The following is a 24,009-nucleotide window of genomic DNA, read 5'->3' as shown; positions in this document are numbered from 1 at the left end:
CAGGAAGGGGAAAATGAAGGGGGGAAATTGGAGGGGGAGACGAACCATGAGAGACTATGGACTCTTAGAAACAAACAGAGGGTTCTAGAGGGGAGGGTGGGTGGAGGGATGGGTTAGCCTGGTGATGGGTATTAAAGAGGGCATGTATTGAATGGAGCACTGGGTGTTACACACAAACAATGAATCATGGAACGCTACATCAAAAACTAATGATGTAATGTATGGTGATTAACATAACATAATAAAAAAATTTAAAAAAAAATTAATAATAATAATCATAATGAGTAACTTTAAAGAGTCTTACCCACGTGCCAGACTCTGTTCTAAGTGCTTTATAAACACCAAACCATTTAATCCTTTAACAATCCTGTGAGGGCTCTTTCATGCTTAGTAGCCATAGCAGTCAGACTCCAAGATGGCACACAGTGATTTTGCTTCCTTAATGTAACTCTCCTCTCCTTGAGAGTGGACTGGATTTAGTGAGTACAGCAGAAGTGATGATATGTCACTTCTGAGGTTAGGTTATAACACTGTAAAAGATACCGAGGTTTTGATTTTGGTAGGACTCTCTCCCTCTCTGTCTCCTTCTGTCAGTATGTCTCTCCCTCTCAGATTACTCACTTTGAGGGAGCCTGGTGTCCTGGAGACACCCTCATGGAGTCTGGAGTTGTCCGGGGGTAATCTGGAGGGCTTCTGCCAACAGCCAGTAAGGAACTGAGGACTCCAGCCAAGAACCATGTGCTCTGGACAGGGAAAATATGAATTTCACATCTGCTAAGTGCATTTCTCACTGTAAAGTCCTTCTGACTATACCAGCTTTTTGCAGAGATAAGGCGGCAGATTTTTGGAGCCAAAGTTGGTTCTTGACCAGCTGCAAATCTCAAATTTCGGTCTTAGACTGCAACAGTCCTTCTGTGGGCACCTGGAGCCAACCTGGCCAGTGGATTCCAGGCAAGGAAGAACAAGAGCCATAGAGGGCTTACCCAGAGCTTTCTGGGACTCCTGCCTGTGGAGGCTGAAGTCATCCTCAACCCATCTGCTAACAAACAATGCTGTGGTGAGCACCCCTGGATACACATCTCTTCCACAGGTGTGAGCACAGATAGGAGGATAGATTCACAGAGTCGAATGGCAGGTCAAAGAGGCTGCACATGCAAGGTGTAATGGGTGTGGTCAACTGATCTTCTCTGGTATGGGACCAGTTCATACCCTCACCAGAAACACAGGAGCCTGAGAATTTGGCCCCTCCCTCTGTATCACAGTGCTCTCAAACTTTTGATCCTTACCAATCTAGTAGATGAGAAATGGTATTCCCTGTAGTGTTATTTTCCATTTGTCCTATCATCAGTGAAGCAGCATCTTTTCATATGTTTAAGAACCATTTGTTAATAGCCCTTGACTAATTTCCTATTGGTTGTTAGTCTTTTTTAAAATGATTTGGGGGCACCTGGGTGGCTCAGTCGTCAAGCGTCTGCCTTCGGCTCAGGTCATGATCCCAGGGTCCTGGGATGGAGCCCCACATCAGCTCCCTGCTTGGTGGGAAGCCTGCTTCTCCCTCTCCCACTCCCCCTGCTTGTGCGTGCTCTCTCTCTCTCAAATAAATAAATAAAATCTTAAAAAAAAATAAAATTATTTGTAGGCGCTCTATTTATCTTAGCATTTATTCATTATGTCACTCTTTTAGTTAATTTTTAAGGCTTTTTTTGCTTAATAATAAGAACTGTGTCCTTAATTTAAAAAAATCCTATGAGGTAGATATTCTTTTCATCTCTTTTTAGGGATGAAGAAACTGAGGTACAGAAAGATTAAGTATCTTGTTCAGATATCGTCTTGGAACCAGGACCTGAAACCAAGTAGTAGGAATCCAGAGGCTTCACCTTTAACAAAGAGGCTATATAAGTGATTTCTTAAGTGTTCTTACTAAATTATAAATGTAATTAGAGCAGGAACTGTGTCATATTCTTTGACATAGTCTCATCACCATGTAGTACAGTCAAACATGTTCCAACAAATATATGTCCCATGGTGGAATAAAAGAAGTATGGATAATAGATAAAAGATTGACCAAAGGGATCCTGATCAAATTTCTCAGAATTTAGTCCCAAAATTACCTGAGTATCTCCTGAGTGGCATTTGGTCATCCCTCATGTGCAATTAGAATCATGTTCTGATCCTGATTCCCTTTCTAATATATTTTATAGACTCTGACCATTGTATCACCCTCTTATTCCACCTTCTGCATATACCCTTATAGCAAATCTTTTTGGTAAGTGATTATCGCCAAACCACTATATACAGATCAAAAATCCTTTTTTCTTAATAATAAATACCATACACTATTTTTATTGTATTTCAAATGTAGGAATGCATGCTGCAATTTCTGATGTTTTTGTGCCAGAATTAATAAGTAACAAGAACTTTCTAGGTTTCGGTCACAAAATATTCAGGATGTTTTGAAATTTTAAAATGCGCTCTCCCCTCCCTGATTTTATTATTTTTGTTTGGTGTTTGTTTTTTGAGAAGCAATAAAATGCCAAAAATAGAAGTGTGGACTTTAAAACCAGATTGACAAAGAGCAAACCCTGACCCTCAATCTCCATTAACTGTGCGACTTTCAGTAAATTATTTTACCTATATATGCCTCAGTTTCCTCACCTGCAAAATGGAGTGATACAGGCATCCACTTCAGTGTGTTGTTAAAAGATTAAATGCGTTAATGTATATAAAGCCCTTACAACTGTGACTGGCAAATAGCACGATTTAAACATTAGTATCAAGTTCATTTTTAAAGTACAACCTGATTTATTCCTTCCTTCATTCAACAAATATGTATTGGGAATCTTCTATATGCTGGACATGCTTCTGGCAATGAGAATGTAGCAGTGAATGAAAAAGAAAGTATCTCTGGCCTCAAGAAGCCTACATTCTACTGTGGAGACCCAGACATTAAACGATTAAGCAAGTCAATATAAGTATGTCATATGGTAATAAATACTGTGGAGGTCAGTCAGTGCCTATAAAACAGGAAAGGTAGATAGGAAATGGGGGTATTATTTAATATAGGCCAGGGAGTAGCTATCCGAAGGAAACCAAAAAGGGTGGAATATAGCTTTAAGAGGAAGATTATTTTTCTGCAGAGTGTATATCAGTTTTCACTTAGGAAAACAGAAGCCATTCTTTATATTCTAAGTATGAAGTGTTTTCATACAGGACGTTAGAAATTTACATAGGCTTTGGAAGGGCTGGGGAGGGAAGATCAGGGAATCTGTTGCCAGAGATCTCAGCCAGCAATACTGAACATCGCCTTACAAATTTAAGTTCTTAAGAGTTTAAACCATTGTGAATCTCCAGAACCTTCAGAAGCTCTATTGGTAGATTCAAATCCAGAGCCATTTAGGGTAAGACGTTTTAAAAAACGTGATGCTGAGGAGTCCATAGAAGGGGATAGTAAAGATGTAGAGATAACAGCAAATATCCCTGCACAGAGAAGGAAGGGCATATGCAAAAGAGAACATGTCTGATAATGTTCCAGGAAAAGCAAGAAAATGTGGCTGGAGTAGAGGGTGAATCTGAGAATGGAAAGCGATGAGGCTTAAAAGGTAGTGGGGAATGAGCCAAGGAGTATAAATTTAACCTGGTTTGAAAAAGATTGCTCTAGCTGTTGTCTGTGAGGAGACTGCAGGCAAGGGTAAATTCAGTACGGCTGATGAAGTGGCTCATCCAGTAATTTTGTAGAAATATTATGATGGTTGGGACAAGGGTGGTAACTATGAAGAGAAGTAGCCAGATTCTGGATTAGTTTTTAATGGCTTGGATGTGGTTTGGGGGAAGGAGTAGGAAGAAGAGTGAGGGGTGAATAAAGGATGACCCTGAGGTTTTGGACTAGAACAATTAGGAAAATTAACTGGTCACTTAATGAGAGTGGGGCAATATAAAATGTTAGGTTTTGGAGAAGGGGAGATTAGAAACTTGGTTTTATTTAAATTTGTAATGTTGGGGCGCCTGGATAGCTCAGTCGTTTAAGCGTCTGCCTTCGCCTCAGGTCGTGATCCCAGAGTCCTGGAATCAAGTCCCACATCAGGCTCTCTGCTCAGGGGGAAGCCTGCTTTTCCCTCTCCTTCTCCCACTCCCCCTGTTTGTGTTCTCTCTCTCTCGCTGTGTCTCTCTCTGTCAAATAAATAAATAAAATCTTTAAAAAATAAATTTGCAATGTTTATTAAACATCAGTACAGTGTCAAGTAGAGTTAAATACTTCTCTCTGAGTATGGACTTCAGGGGAGAGATCTGGGATGCAGGTACAAAGTTGGGAGTAATCAGCATGTAGATGTGTTTTAAAGCCAAGAGATGAAGGAAATCATCTAGGAAGTAAGTGAAAATAGAGAAGAGGTTTAAGGATTCAGCCCCAGAGTAGTACAAAGTTGATAAATAAGGGGACTGTACAGAACCAGTAAAGAAGTGTGAGGGAAAAGAAGTGGCTAATAAAGTTAAATAGAAGGAAAACCATGGGAGTGTAGGGTGTCCTGGAAGTCAACTGAAGGTAACATTATAAAAGGAGGAGAAAGTAAGCATGTAGGTCAAATGCTCTGTCAAAAGACAACTGACACCTGGTTATTAATTAGGAAGGTGAAAGGGTGCCCGGCTGGCTCAGTTGGTAGAGCATGTGACTCTTACTCTCAGGGTTGTGAGTTCAAGCCCCACCTTGGGCATAGAGGTTACTTAAAACAAAACAAAACAAAAACTACAAAATAAAGAAAACAGTTTACCTTTAAAAAACTAATCAATAAATAAATTAGGAAGGTGAAAGTCACTGGAGATCATGACAATGCAATTTTGATGGAGAGGGAAAGAACCTTGTTTGAGTGGACTCAGGAGAGAAAGGGAAGGCATTAAGTGAAAACAGAAAGCATGGACAATTTTTTTGAGTATTTTTGCTGTAAGTCAAAATAGAAAAAGAGAGCATAGCTAAAATGTATGATTATGAGATTTTCTGTTGTTGTTTAAGATGGGTGTGATGACAGAATGCTTGTATGCTGATGGGAATGATGGAGTCCGAGGGGAAAATTGATGATTTCTGAAAAAATTTCTTCAGTGAGTTTGAGTAAGATGAAGGGAACTGGATCTACTGCACAACTGCAGGATTGCCTTAGCTAAGAGTATGACATTTAATCCTCAACAGAAGGAGAGAATTGTCAAGGATATAGGCACAGATCAATACATGGGTAGATGACAGTGGAAGGGCTTGTGGAGGTTCTTTTTTGATTGCTTCTATTCTGGTAAAATATGAAGCAAGGGAATCAGTTCAGAGGAAAGATGAGAGAGGCCTCAGGGTCTCAGGAGAGAGGTAAAGGTATGAAATGGCTGATCAGGTTAGTGAGAGAGTGAATGAGCTAGATAAAGAGGATTTTCTCGTGGTTCTATGGGTCTGCTTGCGGTTAAGTGGCCAGGAAGTTAAAGGGAGACGAGGGAGGCTTGCATGTTTCTCTCCAGCTACATTCAGGGCACAAGCAAGTGTCCAGAACAGGCAAACGATTAGATTTAAGCAGACTTGGAGGTTTTCCTACCAATTACCCAGAAGAAAAAGAAGGGCAAGTGAGATGGATGGCATATACAAAGAAGTGATTACAATGATGGATCATGGCATCGGAGTTGTGTAAAGAGGCTAATGAGAAGGTCATTGGGTTAAAGACAGTGAAAAGTGGTAAGATCAATGGATTCAAGGTCTAGGGGGCAGATATCTAACAATTGTTAGGGACGGATTCTAAAGAAAATGAGCTAGAAGTATAAGCAGAGTGGTGAGGGAGGGGTTATACACCAAAGTGAGATTAAGGAGTGGGTAGAGTTATTATTAATGACAAGGTCTAAGCTGCATTGTATAAGATGGTAACTACTTGCCACGTGTGGCTATTTAAATCAATCAAAATTTAATAGAATTAACTTCTGTAGTCACACTAACTGCATTTCAGTGCTCAATAGCCACATGTCTCAATAGCCACTGGCTTCTTGTCTTACTCTATTCAGGCTCCCAGAATAAGAGAATACCATAGACTGGGTGGCTTATAAACAACAGAAATTTATTTCTCACAATTCTGGAGGCTGGGAAGTCCAAGATAAGGCACCAACAGGTTCTGTGTCTGGTGAGGACTTGCTTCCTCATTCAAAGGTGACCATCTCTTCGCTGTATCCTTACATAGCAGAGGGGATAAGGGAGTTCCCTAAGGTCAGTTTTATAAGGACACTAATCTCATCCCTGAAGGCTCTACCCTCGTGACCTAATCACTTCCCAAAGACCCCTACCTCCAAATACCATCATACTGGGGAGTAGGTTTCAACATATGAATTTTGGGGGGACACAAACATTCAGGCTATAACACTACCATACTGGACAACATTGGTACAGAACATCCTCATCACTGCAGAAAGTTCTATTAAACAGAACTCATCTAAGGTAAGGCCATAGGAAAGGATGTCTTATTTAGGAGAGAGACAAGAATATTGGAGAAGACAAGGACAAAGAAATTATATAAAAAAATTGAAAGGGTCAATTATTACAGAAATAATTTTTAAGAACTATATCAATTTTGAACAGAAGTGAGAGCAATTTGAAGATCATTATCTAGGAGCTAACATGTTCAATGAATAAGGAGGCTTGATCAATGCCCTACAGACTGCAACAAAGAGAGGTATTAAGTAGTATAGTTTGATGGAATGAGCTTTGATGTTAGTGTTTTCTACAGAAGAGGAGGGTACAGTGAACTGAAAGGAATTAGAGATTATATCCCATAAAATATAGAGGAATGAGGAATGGTCTATCAACAATTCCATTACCTGTGAAACCAACTCCTTGCACTACACTCCCTCCATTTAAATACTCAGAGCCTTTTGTATTTTCCTGATGAGACACACATTTTTATTTCTATATTTATTACTTACTTATTATTTTTTTTTAATTTTTTGCTGCACTTGTGATTGATATGCTGTGTGATATAATAGGTTTGATTTTTATAATAATTATGTATTTGGGGATTTACAATATTTAAATTCTGGAAATATGATTAACCCCGGATAAGCCAGCTCTCTGTTGTCACTAGTAAAATATCTGCTAGATCTCAAAATTGACCTTTTTTGCTTCCTAGTACAGTACCAGTAACAAACTAGTGTTTAATAAATGCATAAATGTTCAGAGAATTGTGTCAGGCAAGTTTGAAATATGTTACTGTTGTTTATATTCATTTTATTTTTCTGACTTCACACTACTTAGTATAATTAACCTGTATTTCAAACACCAGAGGCTGTCTAAAGCAAGGCTCAAAGCTCGGGGGACACCATATGAAGAGAGAAAAGGTCACCAAAATCTTGTCAGGTCACAATTTTGAGAGCTCTGTTGTTTGTTTTAGTAATAATTATTTCTGTGCTTTATCTTGACAGCACACAAACAGTAATTAAATTTTTACTCTGAGGGGCGCCTGGGTGGCTCAGACGTTGAGCATCTGCCTTCAGCTCAGGTCATGGTCCCGGGGTCCTGGGATCGAGCCCCACATCGGACTCCCTGCTCGGCAGGAAGCCTGCTTCTCCCTCTCCCACTCCCCCTGCTTGTGTTCCTGCTCTTCCTGTCTCTCTCTCTGTCAAATAAATAAAATCTTTAAAAAAAAAAAGAATTTTTACTCTGAGAAGGTAATTGTCTTCCTCATTTCTTACTTAGGTCCCATGGAGATAAATGACTTTACTCCTCATATGGTAGATAATTTTAATGCCTGAATTTGTAAGAGGAAAATCTAGAAGAGAAGGTGTTAACTAAAGAACATGAAACCGATATTCCTATTTAAATTATTTGTACCTTGTTCCTGCTTTGTGTTTTGTTTTCTCATCTTTAAAGATTAACATAAATTTCCAGTGGATATAGACTCACAGCATTTATTCTCCAAAATACGTTGCACGAAGGAGTACTTTTGCCTACAGAAATTTATGAACTCTCAAAAAAAAAAATTATGAACTCTCTCAACTCACAAAAATAAAAGAAAACAAAAGATTAAAAAAGCTGTCATCATTGCACATGACAAGCAGGGGCTTTCTAGTGCATTCCCATAATACTCTGCACTGTTCCATAAGGATCTGGATCTCTTTCCCCCTGACTTGCTCACTACTGTGAATTAGTGGAACATTGATTCCTTTTATCATCTAAGGGCTAATCCAAACACAGCCAAGCAAGTTACTGCAGAAAGCACAACAACGAATTGCCCTGCACTTTTGTTTTTCCTCTCCTAATATATATATTACTTGATTATCATCCTCCTAAAGACGATTAATAGTATACATGATGGCCTTTCCTTTTATTCTGGTACAAGATTGTGTCCTGCTTTGTATTTCACAATCATCAAATGATGCTATCTGGTATTAACGTCTCCCTTTTCTTTTCAAAGATTTATTTATTTATTTGAGAGAGAAAGTGAGAGTGAGCGAGTGCGGGGACAGGGGAAAAGGGAGAGAAACTCTCAAGCAGATTCCACGTCACAGAGCACAGAGCCCAACACAGGGCCCAATCTCAGGACCAGAGATCAGGACCTGAAATGAAACCAAGAGTCGGTCGCTTAATTGACCACACCACCCAGGCGTCCCTAACTTCTCCCTTTTCAGTGAAGCATATAGTAAAATGTCTCTGCAGATCAAAAACAAACAGAAAAAGCAAGCAAACAAAAACCCCTCAGCCCATTAACATTTTAACTATTTAATTTTTAACATGTAGAAAAATAAAAATGTCAAATGGCCATACCTACTCATTTTCACATTTTAAGTTAACAAATAGGGGAAAAAAGGATGAACACTGTCCTAACCAGTCTCTTCCAGACTCGAAACCTTTTAAATGAATAATCTAGAGCAGTGATTTAAAATATATCCTCATTATATATTACCTCCTTCATTCATTCTGTCATTAATTTGTGCCTAAAGCCTTAGACAGACATGTAATACATAGAACTTACACGAGTGGAACTGCTATGTTGGAAATGGGAGCAGACCCTTCAAGCTTGCTCACAATCCAACCAGATGGTCCACTGAGGCTCTATATAGCTTGGCTTAAAAAAGTACTCTTTAAGAATATGGCCAAGTTGCCTTAGGACAGGACTTATATTTATTACATTTTTCATCTTCCTATGCTTTGGGAGAGCGTGACAGGAAGGATGGCAGTTGGCTGCATTCCCTGAAAGAAACTATGGGATAAAGGCATGTTGACTTTAACTATGGAGAACAACAAAATCTACAGTTTTATTGCTTTATAGTTATGATTGTGTCCATGTAATAAACAAGTTTGAACTCTCAAAAAATATCCCTTGAGAGATTTGCTGTTTGAGTTGTGAAGATACAAGCTGCTATAGTTGTCATCATGTAGCAAATGTCTGTCATAAAAAACACAGGGGTTGGGCGTCTGGGTGGCTCAGTTGGTTAAGCGACTGCCTTCGGCTCGGGTCATGATCCTGGAGTCCCGGAATCGAGTCCCACATCGGGCTCCCTGCTCGGCGGGGAGTCTGTTTCTCCCTCTGACCCTCCTCCCTCTCATGCTCTCTGTCTCTCATTCTCTCTCTCGCAAAAAACAAAAACAAAAACAAAAAACAAAAAACACAGGGGTAAAGAAAAAAGCATTGTATTAAGTGGGGTTTTTTTTAAAGATAGTGTTATTTGAAAAAGAGAGAGCGAACATGAGCAGAGGGGAGGGACAAGCAGACTCCCCACGGAGCAGGGAGCCCGATGCGGGCCTCCATCCCAGGACCCCGGGATCATGACCTGAGCCAAAGGCAGGTGCTCAACCGACTGAGCCACCCAGGCGCCCCTAAGTGATTTTTTAAAAAGACGAATTACTTTTTTGTGTATTTATTCATTTTGTTCGTTATAAGGAAAGAAAATGATGGTAGAAGAAAAGCAATTTAAGAAAACATTATGTCAAGAATGGTAAAGGGTCTTGAGATTTTACGCTACTTGCGAGAGAATTAGTTGGCCACCATAGTTTCATGGATGTTGGCATAAGACTTGAGATTCCAGGGTCAGAGGCAGATAACCTTATTCCTCACAGTGACAGCCAAAGCCAGAGGATTAACATTGTGCCAGTTCCTTGAAACCAAATTTCCCCAAGTTAATGCAAAGAGGGACTGGTGATAACCTGAATATTCAGTGGATTGCATTACAGGAGAGGAACTCTGGGCTTAGAGAACCCAGGTTTTTTATAAAGGATGGTGAGCTTGCCTGACCTTTGTCCTGAAGGAGACATTATCTTCATTATACTAGACAGTAAACAAACCTGCCTTTGCTCTCAACGGAGACACTACTTCTATCTTCCAAGGCTGTCTGAAACACAAACATCTTTGAAAAGATAGTTTGGAACAAAGTCAGGCGGTGCCTGTGCTCACAAGATATGCCGAAATGCAAGACACCCATGGAGAATTGTCTTCTAACACATTAAGCACACAAATGGGAAGGGGAGCTGGGTAAATAATTATTAAAAATTTACATAATATTGTCTCCATTTTTTGAATACCTAATTACTATTTCTAAAAGTTATATGAGAAAACATTAAGGAACTGTAACTGAGCCTTTGACACATAGTTGAAGCTTAATAAGTCTCTTTTGAATAAATGTATGAATTAATAGTAATGCTTTTCTTTTAAGTTAAGATGAAGGGACATTTAGTAGCATCCTTAAAACATTCACGGAAGCCTCATTAGAACATGTAAGAGTGAACCAGAGAGCCACCATATGTCAGGGAGCCAGGAACGAACACCGTCAGAGAAGTGCTCACAGGCAGCATGAATAATTCAGCCAGAAAAGGAATCGATTACCTGCTCAAAATTTGATCTCTGGTCAAACAGCATAGGAACACTCATGATGTTCCTCAATAACTTGTATTAATGCTAACTTTTGACACCTCAATTAAATTGTTTCACCCATTTCCCATTTTTCTTGCATAATCCCAGAAAATAAAGCAGTACAAGATGGTGATTCAGAATTACAAGGCCACTGAATCTCAGGTACAAAGTAATATTATTTCCTCTTAGGGACAGTGGGCTAACATCGGTCATTCTTCAGGACTCAGCTAACTGTAAGAAGAAACCTGCCTTCAAGGCTGGATTAGTTTGGCACTTCTCCTCTATGCTATTATAGCATCCTGATTGTAGCATTTGGCACTTCATATTGTGGTTGTCTATATATTTGTCTAAATCTCCACATAAGTATTTAAGCAAATTTAAAGCAAGAATTGAACCATAATCTTGGCCTCACGTTAAACATGCTCAGTGTAAAGCTATATAGGTTTATAGAATCAAAGATTAATTAATGAAGAGGTAAGTTTCATTGTCAACCTCTGTAAGAATGAAGATAGGTACACATGGAAGTCACTTTAAAACCATCTTGCTGAAAGATAAGAAGTGCACTCATTCACACAAGTGCACATATATGCAGTTTCACCTACAAACAAGCACGTGAAACTACGCACTTGTAATGACTAGAAAATTTGCAGCACCAAAGTCCCCAGTAGTTGAAATGATTAAGATGTCTACGTATGCAATTATGGTAACAATTACTTGGAATTGTGTAGCTTCATTATTACCCTTGCCACTTTACCTCTCTCACAATGCTGATTAAACCTTCCTCTAAATAGGAATAAATCATTGCAGAACAAGCTGCTTTCCCGAGATAGCTACACTTCCTGGGTGCTTGATTCACTGGCTCAAAAGGTGATGCCTGGCATGTGGTAAGTACCATATTTGCTATGGAAAGGCAATCATCTCAACCTAAACATAACAACTGTAATCTGAAACAAAAGTGAGGCTAAATATATTTCTCTGCAGTTAATTGTTCATGTGCTTAGTCACTGGCCTTCCAAAGTCTGAGGTGCACAGTGTGGGTGGGAGGCAGGAAGGCCAGGTAATGTATTTGAGGGTTTCCACTCTAAGCCTGCCGTCCCCCACACAGGAAAGTCCCCCATTTGATGCTCTGAAGGAAGTTCTATTCTAAAGAAGGTTGCATATGGAGAGTTGGGGTAGCCAATTTTTGCTTTTGATCTTCTGAGTTTACTGATCTATAAGTAGATGTTTTAACTGCATGCACTGCCAGTGGGCATGCTCAGTGAATGCCTGAGTTATCACTTAGAAGCAGGTAATGCACAGGTAATGCCCCTTGCCTCCTTCAGGACTGACCCTTGACCCTCACATTTGCCCTCACTGCTCAATCATGCAACAGGCATGACCCCCACTACCTGACAAGAAGCACATATGAAACTGGGCGATAAATGTGCCCAGCAAAAGTGGTTCAATGGCTTTGCTGCGAGTAGCACTGTTGGACACTGAAATTGCTGTTTTGTGAAATAAAAATGATTTTCTAAAATCAATCGTAAAATATAGTGTGTGAACACTTCCCTCTGATTGCACTTTTATATTTTTCTTTGATTGCGTCTTCTTGCTTTCTGTTAAATTTATGCTAAATATATACTGTGTTGAAAAAGAATCAAGAATAATTTCCTGTTCTATTCAAGTTACTATTTATTAGCATGCAGTAATTGTAACAACAGTAATAGTGATGATAAAACCAAGAAGAACAGAAACTACAGGATGCAGTTGGGATCTGATTGTTTTGTTTGTTCTATGTCACTGTTTGGTAGTCAGGAAGGTTGAACTCTGCTTCCAGTGTGGTAGTAATCAGTCAAGCAATTTGGATCAATCATTTTTTTTTCTTTGTGCTTCAGTTTTCTGGTCTGTAAATGGTAATATAAAGCATCCCATCCTTACTGTCTTTAGGGATTTCTGAGAATCTAACAATGTCAATTACCTTCTTGGAATTCCTTCATCATACAGTATTTTTCTTGGTTTTCCCCAAACTGTCCTTCTATGGCACTCCTTCCAAAATTCTTGTAACTTCTCACCTGGACGTGTATAATAGCCTTATTGTTGCTCTCCCTCCTATCTTCTCCTCTGCCTGTCATCTGTTTTAGCCACAGTTGGCATATCAGTCTTCCTGACTCCTATCCTGGCACTATTCTGATCAAAAATAATTAATTTTCTCAAGTGTCTGAAAAAGATAATCGAACAGAATGAGAAATTACTATCTTATATGTACAATGATGACTCTTCTCCCCCACAGCCCTTGTATCACACAGTTGGGAGGTGGGAGTCATCCATGCTCCTCATACCTGTTTCTAGATAATTATCCTACTGTCCTGCCTAAAACTCCTCAGTTTTCAAATGCATGTCACCAAATGACATCATCCATATTAATTCAATTGCAGCCAATTCACTCTGGACCATTCCCCTTGATTTCTTGAATATTTGAGCTCTTATCTCATTGCTCACTCTCTCTACTATTCCATAAATCTTGGTAATTTCAGTATCCACATAAATAACCATTCAAACACAGTAGCCTCTAAGTCCTTTGATCTCACCCCTTCACCCTATCATGACCAATCTCTGCTGAATCATACTATATGTACCTTGTCATTTCCAGAACCTACATTATATCCTTAATCTCAAGGTCAGACATCTTATTCTTTGCCTAGTACTTCAAATCTTTCTAGCTTTAAATTTCTGACTCCAATAATGCTTTAATCCCACTGGGATATATAATTTATTGAAGCTACCCTCCTTTTCTGTCCCTTGCCTATGTTCTCACCTCTATCCTTACAAAACTTAAATTCCAAAGCCCATTATCATGCTCACTTACATCCACTCATCCTCACATTCTTTGCCTTCCTGTGACTTTTCATACCTGGAAAAATTCCAACATTGGTAAATTCCATCTTGATGCCTACTCAGTACCTGTCTATCTGAAGATGCTAGGAAAAACAAAAACAAAAACAACGTGCTAATTGGTCTCTACTTCAATTAAGACTACTTACTTCAAGTGGACCCAGCAATCACACTGTATCTGTAACAGGTCCTCTTTCCTCACACTTTTAGCACATCCTCCCATCCTTGTGCTCAGCTTATGACTTGGCTTTCTATGGTTCTAAGAAAATACAGAAACTTCCAGATATTCCCACCACTCCTTCTATCCAACAGATTACAACTGTGCCCATACATCAAATATCTTCCTGCTTTTCCTATGGATAAATTTTCCCTGATCCTATGTAAGCCCATGCCCTCTAGTGCTCTGCTTGAACACCACTCATCTGCTCTTTTATTTTTTTTTTAGGATTTTATTTATTTATTAGAGAGAGAGAGAGAAAGAGTGTGTGTGTACACATGAGCCAGTGGAGGAGCAGAGGGGGAGGGAGAGAATCTGAAGCAGACTCCACATTCAGCGTGGAACCTGACATGGGGCTAGATCCCACGACCAGGAGATCATGACCTGAGCCAAAACCAAGAGTTTGACACTTAACTGACTGAGCCACTCAGGCGCCCCCACCCAACTCCTCTTATTAGAACATCATTGCAAGAATTTTCTGCTTCTTCCTACATCATCATTGTTTTTCTATCTACTTCACTCTTTCCATTGATGTACAAATACATTTTAATTTCTTCATATTAAATAGACAAACTACTTTATTCCATAGCAGCTACTGCATTTGGTTCCTACACAGCAAAAAGTTGTCCCATATTTCCTTTTCTTAAATTGTGTCCTCTTCCCTGATTTCATTATCCAATTTCAACTAGACCTTTACTTCTACCATTTGACTAAAACATCTCCTATCAAGGTCACTAATGATTCCATATAGTTAAATTTAATGGTTGGTGTCAATTTTCACTTTATAAGCAGCACTTTATATGATTGATTACTCTGTTTTTGAAACCCTCGTCACTTGGCTTCTAAGATATAGCGCTCTCCTTTTCCTCCTACATCCTTGTCCCCTATGTCTATCCTCTTTGCCAATTCTAATTCATTTCCCTTTCTAAACATATGAGTACCCCAAAGCTCAGACCTCTGTTCTTCTTTATCTGGGCTCAGTTTTTGGCTGATATCAACAGTCTCATTGCTTTAAACACTACCTAAATGTGGATGATTCCTAATTGTCCATATCCTGACCCTCTCTCCTGATCTCCAGATTCATATGTACCCCTGAATTCTTGACATCTCCATTGGGATATCTAGTAAATAGCTCAAACATAACATTTATATGTATATGTATATATACATATAAACATAAATATAAACATATATTTATATGTAATTTGGAAATAGACTCCCAATCTCACACACCATTACACACACACACACACACACACACACCTGCTTCTCCCACAGTTTTCCCTTTCTTACTAAATAGCAACATGGTGCATTTTGCTCTTCAAGCTATGCTATTTTTCAAACACACCAGGCATGCTGCAAGTCAGGGCTTTTGCAGTGATCACCCTCAGCCTTGAAGTCAGTTTCCCAGTACCAACATAGCTTGCTCTTTTCATGTTCTTTGTCTTTGCTCAAATGTCACCTTCTCAGTGAGACCTCCATTGATCCCCTTCCCCAGAAATCCTTATCTTTCTGTTCTGATTTGTTTTTATCCAATAGATAAGCCTTTGATACTAATTTTTATTGTCTTTCTACCCAACTAGAATATGAACTCCATGAAGTTTTGTTCTCTGCAAAACCTCATGCTCAGAATAATGACTGGTACATAGCAGACTCTGAAAACACATTTGTTGAATGAATGAATTCTGACTGCTACTCTATTAAGTTTAAGAATTTATTTAGTGAGAACTGGCAAGCAAACATATTATATTCTTATGCACAGGATTTATTTCTTCAAAAAACTTCTTTTTCAATGTTTCCTCATGATGACCCCTCTGATCGAACAATTGCTCTTGCTTCTGTAAACTCTATCCCAGGATATGCAATGCTCAGGCTTAAAAAATAGTACTTAAGGACTTGCCCTGTAGTTGGCTCCTGGAAATAAGTCTAATAAGGTAAACAACAAAGAGAAGGTTAAAGATCTCTTTAATCCTATCTAATTACTATTGATCTAAATCTATTCCATAAACATCTTTCTTTTTTTAAAGATTTTATTTATTTATTTGAGAGAGAGAGAATGAGAGACAGAGAGCATGAGAGGGAGGAGGGTCAGAGGGAGAAGCAGACTCCCTGCCAAACAGGGAGCCCGATTGCGGGACTCGATCCCGGGACTCCAGGATCATGACCTGAGCCGAAGGCAGTCGCTTAACCAACTGAGCCACCCAGGCGCCCCAAACATCTTTTTGATATAGTGATTACCATCTATTGCTATAGAAAGGTAACCAAAGACTGCTATGTGATAGAAAATCAACATTGCAGCTGACATAATGAGTGAAAAGTCTCAGTTAAGATATTTTGTTGTCAGGCGCCTGGGTGGCTCAGTTGGTTAAGCGACTGCCTTCGGCTCAGGTCATGATCCTGGAGTCCCGGAATCGAGTCCTGCATCGGGCTCCCTGCTCAGCAGGGAGTCTGCTTCTCCCTCTGACCCTCCCCCTTCTCATGTACTCTCTATCTCATTCTCTCTCTCAAATAAATAAATAAAATCTTAAAAAAAAAAAGATATTTTGTCGTCAATTCAGTTTGGCTTAACATATGTTAGAATGCTTATCTGTGCTCAGTATTGTGGTAGGCACTAAGGGAACCACTGGGAGGTGGTAGGCACCATTTCCTGGTTCTCAGAGAACTTTCAGTGGAAAGGCTAGGCATATCAAAAACATGTGTATCAAGGACCAACAATGAATTAAATATAAACGCAGTGGTTTAATAATTAACACTTAATTTTAAGAATGGTTCCAAGAAAACAAAAACAAAACTGTTTAAGCAATGCCAGGTATTTATGGCAGGTTGGGGTCTGTCTACCATAACATAATCTAGACAGCATTTTGCTATCTTTTAGTTCACTGAACAACTTTATGCTAAATTGGTAAGAACTTCCCTAATCATACTTATTGATTGTAAATGATGCATACTGTGGAATCAACATAGAGTAGTAAATAGATGACCTGGGTTCAAACTGGCTTTAGCAATGTTAAACTAGCTGGGTGAACTTTTTTCAGTAAATTTGCCACACAAAATCTTACTTTTCTTAGTCAACTAATCTTTGACAAAAAAACAAAGACAATACAATGGAGCAAAAGTAGTCTTTTTAACAAATGGCACTGGAGCAACCGGACATCCACAGGCAAAAAAAATGAATCTAGACACAGACCTTAAACCCTTCACAAAACTTAGCTCAAAATTGATCACAGACTTACATGTAAAATGCAAAACTATAAAACTCCTAGACAATAACATAGGAGAAAACCCAGATGACCTTGGGTATGGTGGTGACATTTTAAATACAACACCAAAGGCACAATCTACAGAAGAAAAAATTAATAAGGGGCGCCTGGGTGGCTCAGTCAGTTAAGCGTCTGCTTTCCACTGAGGTCATGATCCTAGGGTCCTGGGACTGAGTCCCACATCAGGCTCCCTGCTCGGCAGAGAGCCTGCTTCTCCCTCTACCTGCTGTTCCCCCTGCTCGTGTTCTCTCTGTCTGACAAATAAAATCTTAAAAAAAAGGGTACCTGGGTGGCTCAGTCGTTAAGCGTCTGCCTTCGGCTCGGGTCATGATCCCAGGGTCCTGGGATCGAGTCCCACATCGGGCTCCCTGCTCGGCAGGAAGCCTGCTTCTTCCTCTCCCGCTCCCCCTGCTTGTGTTCCTGCTCTTGCTATCTCTCTCTCTGTCAAATAAATAAATAAAATCTTTAAAAAAAAATCTTAAAAAATAGAATTAATAAGTTGAAGTTCATTAAAATTAAAAACATCTGTTCTCTGGAAGTTAATGTCAAGAGAATGAGAAGACAAGCCAAAGACTGGGAGGAAATATCTGCAAAAGACATATCTGAAGAAGGACTGTTAACCCAAATATACAAAGAACTCTTAAAACTCAACAATATGAAAACAAACAAACCTGATTAAAATATGGGTCAAAGACCTTGACAGACATCTCGCCATAGAAGATATATATATGGTAAAAAAGCATATGAAAAAACGTTCCACATCATATGTCATCAAGGAAATGCAAATTAAAACAACGATATACCACTATTAGACTGGCCAAATCAGAAACACTGACAACACCAAACGCTTGCAAGGTTATAGAGCAACAGGAACTCTCTCATTCATTGTTTCTCAGAATGCAAAACGGTACAGCCACTTCGGAAGAGAATTTGACGGTTTCTTACAATATTAAGCATACTCCTACCATACAATCCGGCAGTCATGCTTTATATTTACCCAAAGGAGCTACAAATTTATGTACATACAAGAACCTGCACACAGATGTTTATAGATGTTTTTACTCGTAATTACCAAAACTTGAAAGCAACAAGATGTCGCTCAGTAGGTGAATGGATAAATAAATTCTGGTGATTCAGACAATGGGATATCATTCAGTGCTAAAAAGGAAGGAGATATCAAGTCATGAAACAACAGGGAGGAAATTTAAATGCATATTACTGAGTGCAAGAGGCCTATCTGAAAAGATTACTTATCTTATGATTACAAGTGTATGACACTCTGGTAAAGGTAAAACTACAGAGACAATAAAAAGATGAACAGTTGCCAGGGGCTGGGGACTGGAGGGAGGAATAAATAGAGGGAACCCAGAGGGTTTTTTAGGGCAGTGAAAATACTCTGCATAATAGTGTTATGATGGATATATGTCATTATTCACCCCCATAGAATGTACAACACCAAGAGCAAACCCTAATGTAAACTAGTTGATGATGTGTTGATACAGGCTCATCAGTGGTAACAAAGATAACCACTCTGGTGGGGAATGTTGATAATGGGGAGGCTATGCATGTGCTGGGCAGAGGGTATATGGAAAGTCTCTGTACCATCCCCTCAATTTTGTTGTGAACCTTAAACCACTCTTAAAAAATAAAGTCTTAGTAAAAAAATTTACCTTTCTCTTCTGTACACTGATGATTATACTATCTTACAAGGTTGGGGTAAACATTTAATATAAGGTAAATACATTGCCTACTATATAGAGGATTTCGGTGGTAGTTATTATTAGCAGCAATAGGGCTAGTGTATGTCCTGTTCTCACTAACCTGATGGCATACTTTCCATTCAGCCTATTTAATGAATGTCGGTGTCTTTATTAATATTTGGTCACCTGTTTTGTACACAGTCCTTTTTGTTTGCCTCTGGCTCTCATTAGATTTACTGCCCCTCAAGGTAAGACCAGCCTCTCTCTTTTTCGCAGCGCCACAGAGCACCCAAGGCAGCATACTTACTCCACACAAAGCGTTTTAATGAGTTTTCAACCCTGGGGATATTTTTTCAGAGTTAAAATTGTTATAGAAAGGCACAGACTGACAAATGGGTTGCAAAGGCATGGGCAGTAAAGATTTACAGCGGGAATGGCATTTCTCTTCCCTGTGGAGCAATTGCTGTATTCTACTTCAGATATTCAGAGGTTTTGCAAAATTTATGGGACTAACCAAAGCATCTATAATCTCCCCCTTTATCCCATCTAACTGAAGCGCTCATTTCAGGAACTCCAGAATAAAAAACAGTGTGAGTACAGTTCTGCATCAAGTGCTTGACTGCTGTTGTCTTTACGTCTAAAAGCTCTAGCTCTTTAAAATTAATATTAAATAAATTCCATTTTTGCATGTGGAAAATGGAATTATACCACATCACTTAAGTGGGAAATTTTGTGTAAAATTGCTGGATGAGCAGAAAAATGTTGCCGGTAGGGAACAAACTCTGCTCATTAGTATTTTTCATATTCCCAAATACCTCCTCAAAGAGGGGTGATGAAAAGTCTGAATGGATGGGAACACATGTCAAAAGCACTGTTAGATATACTAGACAATGCTCTAAAACAAGATATTACTGACAAAACATCAAAGCAGACCAACGTGGCTAATGCCACGCACACCTTTAGACCCCACGGGGATCTCTCAATTAGCTCTAGCAGCTGTAATATGTGAGCATTACCATCAGAGAGTGAGAATTAAAAAAAAAAAAATCTACTTAAATATTAAGAAGGCAATACACATCCTTTCAAGTGATTTGATACCATAATTAGAGACAGTTGATCACACAGACGAAGCAAATGCTATCGCTGGCTCACAGAGTACCTTAAGTGGTGCTGGAACAGTGAATATACCAAACTGCAGACATGAAGTATTTTATACTTACTGATTGTTGGCCCTTCTCTTAATGAGAAAATCGTAGAGACACAATTTTCATCATAATGTAATTTGCATACACTTGTTAGAACCACCTATTGCATCTTTAATGTCTTTTTCATGCCTAAACAAAGAGCTTCAGGTAGTAAATTCTCAGTGTACTGTTCTAGAAAAGCCCAAACTGTCAGATTCCGGATTTCCAGACTGGGAGAGTAACTGTAGTTTTCGTTTTTCTGTCAAAAGGAAATAATCATAATTGACTCTCTTTATTTCTAGAATGGGCCCAATTGCCAACCACAATAAGCATATTATTAACCTCTGCAAATAGATGCTCTTTCCAGCCTCTGAACGTCATTCGTCCTACTTTCCCGCTATACGTAACAGCTACATTCTCTAAAACTATGGCCAACTCCACCATCACTGCTATTTCAGGGCTCCAGTAAGGGCTATAGCATCGTGTGGGCTATGGTCCCCCTTCTCCAATACTTGTCCCGTTTCCCTCTTCTCAGAGGCATGCCATCTTCTTCAACCCATTACCTTCAAAATTATACTTCCAAATGCACCTCTCTTATTTTCATACCCTACAGACTGTTACCAATGACCTTCATTTCTAAAATGATTCCTAATAACTAGAAGGTTTTCAAAATTGAAGAACTAGAAGACTCTGATTATTGCCATTCTAATTTCTGGAATTTCCAACAATTAGTTAATTACAGGTTAACTTGAAGCTGTTCTGCATGTCTTTTTGGGGGGGTCTTTGATTCAAAGCAGTACAAGATTTCAAGGCTAAATTCTAAATGGGTAACATCTATAGAAATCTTCCTTAAACTTATTTTGTTCAAATAATTTTAGAACAGAAACTATTATTAACCAAAGGGAAAACAGTTAAGGTATTATAAGCATGCCATATATTAAATAATAATATTTCAGATGATCTATATTTGTACTTTTTGAATAGGAGAGATTTAAGTATAATCATTTCAATCACTACACATATTTTATTTAAATCATTACACAGTAAGAAGATATCTTTAAAGTTTATATAGAATAAAAAATCTGTTATTCTACTATTTGAATATTCTACATAAACTTTGTGTTCATTACTAATTGGAGATTTTAGGTTTAAAAAATCCAATCCATTAATTTAAAATAATGATAAAATTTTCAAGGCCAACAGCAAACTAAACAATTGTAAGCTTATCTCCTTTTATTTAAATGAGATAAACAGGTATTTCTGAAATTATCACCAACTAAATCATCTTTAATTCATATATTAAACAAATATCTTGAGATATGCTGCATCAGAGTTTTCAAGTTGAACTAGAACTTTGAGAAGCAGGGCCAGAAATAAGTAAACCTCAATTTCCTAAGCTGAAATGCTCTCAGAACTTGTCTACTCACCAAGGTTCCCTTTGCTGTCTTCAACACTGCTAACACTGAAACCAGAATGACTTGTATGGTCTGCAAAGAACAGACAACAGCTTACCTTGTGAAAATCTCTCTACTGCTGTGAACCAAACAGTCCTACACCCGATCCCAGGTGAAGCAACAGTTAATATATACCCTAGATATTTTTAAATTAAAAAAAACTGTATGTGTGTTTTTATGTGTGTGTGTATTCACTTTTTAACTCATTTTGAATCTCCCAGTGCTGGTTCTTTTGCCATGTAACAAATACATGGTTATGCAGTGGATCAGTACACATGACTCCTAAACTGGATTTTACATTGCTTAAGGAAAGCAAATAACTAAAACCTGCTCTGCTACAAAAGCAAAAATATTGTTATTATTATGCCTCACAATAGTTTTTTCTAGACTTTGTTTAAGAAGTAGTATTAATAAAAATTTTATGTTTCATGTTTTAGAGCAAATATTTAAAGTATGTTGGAATATGATTCCTAAGGGCCTTAGGATGATACTTGTCAGACTTAAAGTCATCCATTTGAAGGGGTAGGTATCTCTAATACTACAGATGAAGAAACTGGGGCATAATGACCCATTATTATACTTGAATTTTGAGCCAAGAAAGTGAAGAAAATTATAAAATAATTCTAAATGGGCAAGCCTATTATAATTTTTAATCCCATATAACAAATATTTATTAAGTGCCCAATATGGACATTCACTAACATAGTTAATGATTTATTTGAACAAACTACCAAATCTAAAACAAACTTAATATGCTCTTTTAATGACTCTTCTCTAAACCTTTTCTCTAAAGCTTAATGACTTAAACTTCTGAAGGAGAACACTGCTATCCCAATATTGAGCTAACTTCAATCTCGTTTATTTTGCATATATTTTCAAGGATATAAATTGGAGTTATATCACAGAAAAAAAGGAAAGAAACTATTTTAAGAAAAAATGTCTGCTAAAAGTAGGGATAAGGGCAGTTCTGCTATGTAAATGATGTCCAATCCAAATCCCTGAAGACACTGTCACAGATTTAGGCAACCTGGACTGTTGCTTTATTTCTGAGCATCTTCTAATGCTAATTGTGATGTGTATGAAGGCTAAGATAATGATCAGACTCTTAAGATAAACCTTTAGGTCAGAATATCCCCATTTACCAATGCTTCCTTCTCAATCTGATCTCTGGAAATGCAACCTTAAAATAGCATGACTGAATGAATATCTTATTCTAGTCATATAGTCAGTTTAACTAGTTACCACCAGAAAACTCTATTACTGGATCTTCTAACTTATATGGAAAGTTCAAAAATGTTTTCCATTCTTTCCCTGTTAACATATGTAGCTTAATAATTCATACTAATTCTATGTCTTTCAGACAAAAATATATGTTAAGATGCTAAATCTCTGTGTAAAGCTTAAAATTTATACTATGGATATACTAAGCAATGTCACTATATTTTATTTCTGAACCACTAGAACTATGGATAGTAGTTATTTAGTACAAAAGTGTTAATGGTTAAGTAGTTATAGCTTCATTCGGTCTCCCACAGAAGGAATTTCTTGTTGATCACTGGCTGTTACTTATCTCTTCCCATAAATTTCTATTCACAGAGAATAGAGCATCTCCCCTGGGCCTTAATGAGCAACTGGGGAGAAAAACAGGATATTAAGGGAGAATCTGAGAAATATCCAGGCTCATTAGGATTTACCTTGGAGAGTCAGAACATTGCCCAGGTTGAAGGGAAACAAAAGACTAGAACGAAGATGAGGGGATCTAAAAGATAGAATAGAAGGCTTGTTATGTACCTGGCTAGAATCCAAATAATATGTTCCTTCCTTTAACAGCAATATAGCAGGTTTGGATCTTGTTTGTACCTCAGGCTATGGACAGGAAGTTTAACTTTGAATTGACTCAATTGATCCTGTCAAAGTCCTAGTCAAGAAAATCAGTATTTGACAAAAACTATTTAAGGAACACACTATCTCTTGTTCTTTAGAGATCAGGTGTCTAAAGCTTGACTTTGATATGATAGAATACACACACACCAAATTACCAACATACTTTCTGTCAGCATTAATGTAATCATTTGCTTTTGGCTTTCACTGAAAATTAATAGACAAAATATTTTTATGAAGACTATTCTCTGAATCTTTTACAAATTCATTCTTAAGATACTATCGTGGGGTGCCTGAGTGGCTCAGTTGGTTAAGCATCAGCCTTCAGCTCAGGTCATGATCCCAGGGTACTGGGATTGAGCCCCAAGTTGGGCTCCCTACTCAGCGTGGAGTCTGCTTCTCCTTCTCCCTCTGCCCTTCCCCCTGCTCAGGCTCTCTCTCTCAGATAAATAAATAAATAAATAAATAAATAAATAAATAAATAAATAGTCAATCTTAAAAAAAGATATTATCATTTATGGTCTTTGACTTGTTTTTGGATCCAAGTGATAAATTCCTTTATAAAGTTTAATGCCAGATATATTGCCATTCC

The sequence above is a fragment of the Leptonychotes weddellii genome, chromosome 2 (assembly GCF_054177405.1).
Source record: "Leptonychotes weddellii isolate Sample4059 chromosome 2, ASM5417740v2, whole genome shotgun sequence".
Taxonomy (NCBI): Eukaryota; Metazoa; Chordata; class Mammalia; order Carnivora; family Phocidae; genus Leptonychotes; species Leptonychotes weddellii.
The sequence above is the reverse complement of the archived record's forward strand: the minus strand, read 5'-3'. Positions refer to the sequence as shown.